This window comes from Elephantulus edwardii, unplaced genomic scaffold, assembly GCF_000299155.1.
Source record: "Elephantulus edwardii isolate Elephantulus edwardi_28Jun2011 unplaced genomic scaffold, EleEdw1.0 scaffold00121, whole genome shotgun sequence".
Classification (NCBI taxonomy): Eukaryota; Metazoa; Chordata; class Mammalia; order Macroscelidea; family Macroscelididae; genus Elephantulus; species Elephantulus edwardii.
Genome location: NW_006399871.1, coordinates 8,757,867 through 8,764,363, shown reverse-complemented (window position 1 = coordinate 8,764,363; position 6,497 = coordinate 8,757,867). Strand labels below are relative to the sequence as shown.

The 6,497-nt window shown below is 40.2% G+C and overlaps 1 protein-coding gene across 3 annotated transcripts in view; it reads left to right on the top strand.

Annotated features, from left to right (window-relative positions):
- CTNNB1 (catenin (cadherin-associated protein), beta 1, 88kDa) overlaps positions 1–6,497 on the top strand; it is a 43,412-nt gene that overhangs the window by 4,443 nt on the left and 32,472 nt on the right. The window lies entirely within an intron of this gene.

Below are 6,497 nucleotides of genomic sequence, written 5' to 3'. Positions count from 1 at the left end.
CCCTGCGCTTCGGGGGGCGGGGGGCTCCGCCTTCGCCCCCCGAGCAAAGAGTTGGGGTATAGGCGCTGGGGGGGGGCTCCCGTGGGGAGACATATCCCCGTACACTTTCCAGATTACTCTTTCCAAGGAGAGTGAGAAAAGGATCTTTTTTTTTAAAAAAAAAAAAATGCTATTCGTGCGCGGGTGAAAATAGAAGCAACTTTAAGCCTTGGAGGAACCAAACTCTTCGTGCAGCCTTGCAATGTACCAGTAGGGTTTGCATGTACAAAACTCGTGTCTTGCACCCACATTTTTTGGGGGGCAGGCGAATGCAATCTTGCTACGATGCCAGGAAGAGTTTGGGGTGTGTAAAGGTGGACGTGAGAAATTGGGGAACACAGAGGTATCGAGGGGCGATCCACTTGTGCTATTTTATATAAAGTGACCCGTCGGGCGGTGGGGACCAGGCTCCGGCTTGGAGAAAACTAGTGCGTAAAAAGCAACTATTGAAATAGTTTCGGAGTTGGAAGTTTTTCTTTTCCGAGTGCATTGCTCCCACATTTCCCGTGCAGAGCGGAATGCTTGCTGGACTGCGAGGTGGGCCGAGCGCAATTGGGGCCCTGCAGCCCTCTCGGGGTGCGTTGTCTCGGGGGGGGGAAGATCTGAGGGTCCCCCACCCCCTGCTCGCCGGGCACAGAGCGAGCTCGGGGTCCGGGCAGCTCGGCGTGGCTGTCGCCTGTGCAGGCGGGCGCTCGCGGGCAGCTTTGTCTCGATACTTTGTATCTTGCAGACGTCTGCGGTCTCCCCTCCCCCTGAGCGTGTGAGCGGTGAATGGAGGCGGCCGGGCCCGCTGGTATGCGGAGCTCGGCGGGAGGAAATCAGGAGTGCGGGGGTGCTTTTTTTTTTAATTGGGGTTCCCCCCTCTTTTTTTAAAAAAAATTTATTTCGTGCAGTGGGAGCTTTGCATCATGCATAGTAATGTCTCCGACTAGACCAACAACTCGGAGAGACAGGCAGCGTTTCCTTTGATAACGCCTAGACTGATGGGTGTGTTTTTTTTCAGACCAGAAAAAGTATTTTGTCTGGAATTTCAGCACAAAACGTTCATGCCGTCCGAGGTTTTCCTTCTAATAATAGCGAAAACTTCAAAATGCGGCTTAAAAGTCGGCTTGCTGTTTATGTCCTGCTTAAATGAGTGGCCAGAATGTAGCTTGGAATGCAGTCTTGTATTTGTTTTCCTCCCAAATCTGTTGATACAGTTAAGTTATTTTACTCCCGAAACAGTTTAAACTCCTGGGGGGGGGGGGGGGGGGAGGAGATCTCTGGGTTGAAAAGGAGTGTGGAGAGTAGCCAGCCAGGTTTATTTTGAGATTGTCTTTTCACAGTAGACCAAATTTGATTAATTTGCACCCAACATTCATTAATTTGACCTAGTCTTTGTTCTAAAGGCCACGTACAAGGACACGGCCCTACAGTGATTGCAACAGTAACTGAACTTGAAAAACTTGCAAGACTGTTGTATAGGATTAAAGGAATGCAAAGGCTATTCAGGCTTTAAGTCCTTGAAAGGGAATTAAAAAGGGAAACTATGCTAGAAAGCTTAGGATAGCATGGAACTTAGGGCCCTAGTGGAACCCTAGGCCTGAGACTCTCCTGTAGCCACAACAGTTAGAGAATCTCCGTAAGCTAAAACAATCAAGTTGTCGGGAAAAACTTTCTGCATTGGGTAGTTTAACTTTTAAAAACTGAAGGCCTTTAACAATACCCAGCGGTTAAGAGGCATTCAGGGGGTTTAGTTTTCCTCCCCTCTTTTTAGCTGCTACTTGATTATTTCACTTAGCAATATTATATAGGAAAAGTTATATTCTCGTATTAAATTTGAACTGAGCTTTCTGCTGTGTTTAGTGATGATTGGAATAAAACTCTTAAGTGGAGTTGCATGTGCTTGTTTTTGTCCATGCTGTCCTCTACGATAAGGGAAGGTAGGTTTCTCCAAATGCCTTTTGAGCTGCAGGGCTTAGATGAGCGGTAGATAGATCTCTTTTACTGTTGAGTGTCATGATAAGTTGTAGAAATTTAGGGCATAATGTAATCAAAAGCCTGAGTTCATTCTTCTGTGGTTGTACAGTGCAGTGAAGTCCAACCCAGAAACGCTCTCTGTAGAAGTATATTCTTCCCAGGGAAGCTTTTGTGGTGTTAAAATAAAACAGTGGGTCTGTACAGTTTTGACCCCCCCCCCCAATTGCTAATAATAATTGTAGATAAGGGGTAATTTTTTTTAAGGTGGTAAATTTTAAATTTATACTTTGTTGGCAGCTGTAGTAGTGCTACATGTTGACTTGTATGTATCATTTTAAAAACATTACTTGGATTAACTTGATTCTTTAATAATTTTTCTCTTATTTGGACTATAGTATTGTGGAAACAGTAAACTGAAAACGCATTATTACTGTGGAAATAAATAGTGATCATAGATCATAGATGACTGCTTCTGAACTATTTGCCCAGAACAGTTAGCTGTTGTTCTTTTCCTTTTATTGGGAGCATATTGATTTGCAGTATGTCTTTAGTAGACCATTGTTTATGCACTATCATTCTAATTATGTTGTAGACAACTAGGGTAATAGGGGCATTTAAGGTTTCACTAAAGGGAGATAAGTAATAAGCATTTGATTTGTGGTGTTTGAAAATGAGTAAAGTGTACCTCATAGTTTTTAATTTCTTGAGCTCGGGAGAAAGTTCTATATTTCCTGTTTACTTAATACTGCCTTTGTGTTTTGTGCAAGACTGAGCTTGACTCGGTTTGAAGCCTGCTGTCTTTGAAGTATGTATGTAATCTACTTTTTCCTCTAAGGAAAAAACTGAGAGAGAAAGTCACTTATGTTAGAAACTCATTTTTAGGGCTTAATGCAGGGCTTTGTGTGAACTACTTAGAACCCCTGCTAAGAATTTGCATTTCTGCCCAGATATGCTAAATTAGAATCTGTGTTTCAACAAGGTACATACATAACGTGTGTACATACATACACGTGTGTACATACATACACATATGCACATATGTATGTTTGAGGGCGCTCTGGTGGTTAATCATAAGGAATGGCACTGCTTATGCCAAGGTTCAAGAGGAACAGTTTCCTCGCCTGTGATTTCCTGCCTCTGAAATCTCAATAGAGGGTCAGTTTCAACTCAACAGTACCCATCAACAGTATATAGTAGGGAACTCTGGTGGCTGAGGAGCAGCCCTGCTAACTCAAAGGTACCCAGTTCAAAACCACCAGCTGCTCTGCTAGAGAGGGATGGGCAGTCTCTTCCCCTGCAATTTCCTGCATCTGAAAACCTGCTGGAGAGTCGTCAGTACACACTTACAGTGTGCATACATGAGAACAATCTGGTTTGAAGCCCTGGTTTAACCACTTTTTAAATTTGTTCACATGGCTAAAATGTGGTTGTCTCTTGATTTAAGAGGCATTTCGCCCCATCCCCTCATGTGCTAGAACCTGAAGCCGCAGAGTTAGGGTCTGTTTTTATTGTATCCTTTGGTCATGTGGAGTGCCCTCCAGTGGATAGAATATAATGCTTGTGATTTTTTTCCCTCGTTTGTTTGTTTTTAATTCCAGCAAGTTTGTGCAAACTATCTGTAAATTGTTCTGGTAAAAAAGCATCAGTCAAGAAAGTTTTTTAATTCTGCAATAATTATCTCATGATTGCTCATTAAAAATCTGGCTTGAGATACTGTCGCTATCTTGACCAGTGTTTGCAGGAGAAAGGTCAAAATTAGTTTTATTTAGGTCACTTTAAATAGGCAGTTCTTGCGCTAATGTATTTTGATGGTAAACCGAAAACTTAATATAGTGTTATAGAGGGAAACAGTACAGAAACAAAAATTAATGAAGAGAGAAATTAGCATTTTGTCTGGAATTAGTTGCACTTTAAACCGTAAGTATTCAACACAGTTACTCATACATTATCAAGAAATAATATGTGTTAGGAACTAGATAAAAATGATGCCAACAGAGTCAGCATTTATGAACTGGTTACTATTGGGTATTATTATTAAAAAGTTATGTATATTTTGAACCTCAGTTTTTTTAATATCTTTTTGCTAGGCTTCTGAATTGACTTTCATGTTATAAGCATAATAAAATATCATTTCAAATCTTATTAATACCTGAAATAACTAAAATTCCTGTTATTTAAAGTTTAAATGCACTTTTGAAAGTAAAAAAATAAGTTTGTAGAAAATGACTAGTTCAGAGCTTTAAGTTCAAATTCCAGAACACATGGTTGAAATGAAATAAAATTATTGCAAAGGAAGGTGACACTACCCTTCATTGCTTCATTTGCCTTTGGAATTAAATGTTTTTTTTAATTGACCTTTTTATATTTAAAAGATACTGTTTCTACTTGAGATTTTTTTTTTTAATTTTTATTATTTTATTTGTGTGTGTGTGTGTGTGTGTGTGTGTGTGTGCGCGCGCGCATGTGTACCGTCAAATCGGATCTGACTGGTACAGGAGGAGATTGTCCCTTCTTTCCCGGCAGAGCATCTGGTGGATTTGAACCGTGTGCCTCTGGGATTGCAGTGCAGCTTCTTGCCACTAGGCCACCAGAGCTCCCCTCTACTTGAGATTTTTACAGTAAGAATTCTATGACTTTTTTTATTAATCCCCCCCGGCAGGATGGAGTGAATGTTCTTCCATCTAAAAACTAGTTTAAAATTCATTCAGTCATTTTCATTGAATGGAAACCAACTCATAGCTGTCCCTCCAGTAGGTTTTTGGGGGGTTAACTCTGCACCTCCCTGTGGACCACACCACCGGAGGCCCCTTAGAATTAGTGATGTCTAAGTTGATGCTTGGAGTTTTGTTGACTATATAGTCAGTCTGAGCTGCTTTTCTAAGAATTGAGGGTAAATACCTAAGTTTTTAAAAATATATACTGTATAATGGAGGGGAAATTTTCAACATGCTCAGGACTTAATTTTTGAAACTGTTCATTTGTCTTTATTAATATGGTATGCAGTAATTTGACATTAGAAGATAGTGAAATGAAGTTGCTTTCATAATCCATCTAGCATTGATCTCATTATGTCATAGTGGAAATGACTTTACAAATGTCTCCCGGACTTGATTGTGATACATAGCAGTTGGGGAGCATTTGCTCATCTAAGCAGCCAGGTGAGCCGTTCCAGTCATTGTACGGGAGTGCAGTTCATGTTGAGGAACTGGGAATCCGGGGTTTAATGTGCATCTCTTGATCTGTGGATGTTGGCAGATGAGATTAGTGTTTAATAATATGATTCAGCACCGAATCTATCACCATAGACTTGACACCAACTCTTAGTGACCTAATAGGATAGAACAGAACTGCCCGTGGGGTTTCTAAAGCTTTAGAATCTTTTTGGAAGATGATCACATCTTCTCTGTGGAACTGATAAAACCAGGGATCTTTCAGTTAGCTGCTGACTGCTTTAGTCACCACCAGTGGTTCCCTGTGTTGTTTAGGCACTTGAAAATGTCTTACTGCGTCATTTTGGTTTTCCTGCTGAAATAGAAAATACAGTAACATTGATTATGGCTTAGGAATTCAAAAGAAAGTTCATAATAATAATATGGAAAGTCTGGTTTGCCTCAAGGAAAAAAGGAAGAGTATAATGCTCATTGCCTGATCATTGTTTAATGGTGTTCTTTAACATCTATTTTTAAAAAGTTCTCAAAACCATCTGTGAAGTTAGTGGAAATGCTACACACATACTGATTTGTGTGTGTATCATATCAGCCTAAAGGTTCTTGCTGTCTTTTTAAATCATGTCCTCATGTCCCAACTTCCTCAAAGAAACTGTTATTATCAGACTAAATCGAAAAACATTTTAAAAAACCAAACAATTTTCAGATAATTAAAGTTAAAAATAAAAATTACAAAAATTGATAGAAAACTGCTGTTTGGCTAATACGTATTTATGTGTCATGCATTTATATATTTTGTGTGTGTGTTTGTATATGTGTATTATATAAACTAAGTAGATTTCGTGATGGTAATTATGCTGTGGCATGGTTTTTCATTCCCAAGTCTTGAGAGAAGTTGGCTATTTTACTTTTCAGACTACATACTTAAATAATATATGACTGGAAATATAAACCGTGGACTGACATTGATTTTAAAGCACCGTCTGAAAATAATGTGATAGGCAGGAATCATAACCGCTGCCCCAAAGACTACACACATCTGGCGGTTCAAATCCAACAGCGGCTGCTTGGGAGAAAGGTGAACAGTCTCTTTGAGGTGAGAGAACCAGTGGAAGGTCAGCTGCATGTGTGCTGACATGATGGCAGTGAGTTTGTTTGAGATGGCCTAGAACAGATGCATGCAGAATTGACCAGTGAACCACATTTCAGAAAAGGGGCATCACCATCGGCTTCCTGTTCTGCAACCCCCGTATGATTCTTAGGAGCCATTGGAAAGCCTCTTACAATATTCAGACATTTTCTAACTGGTTTCTTTTGAACTTGTTGAAAAAG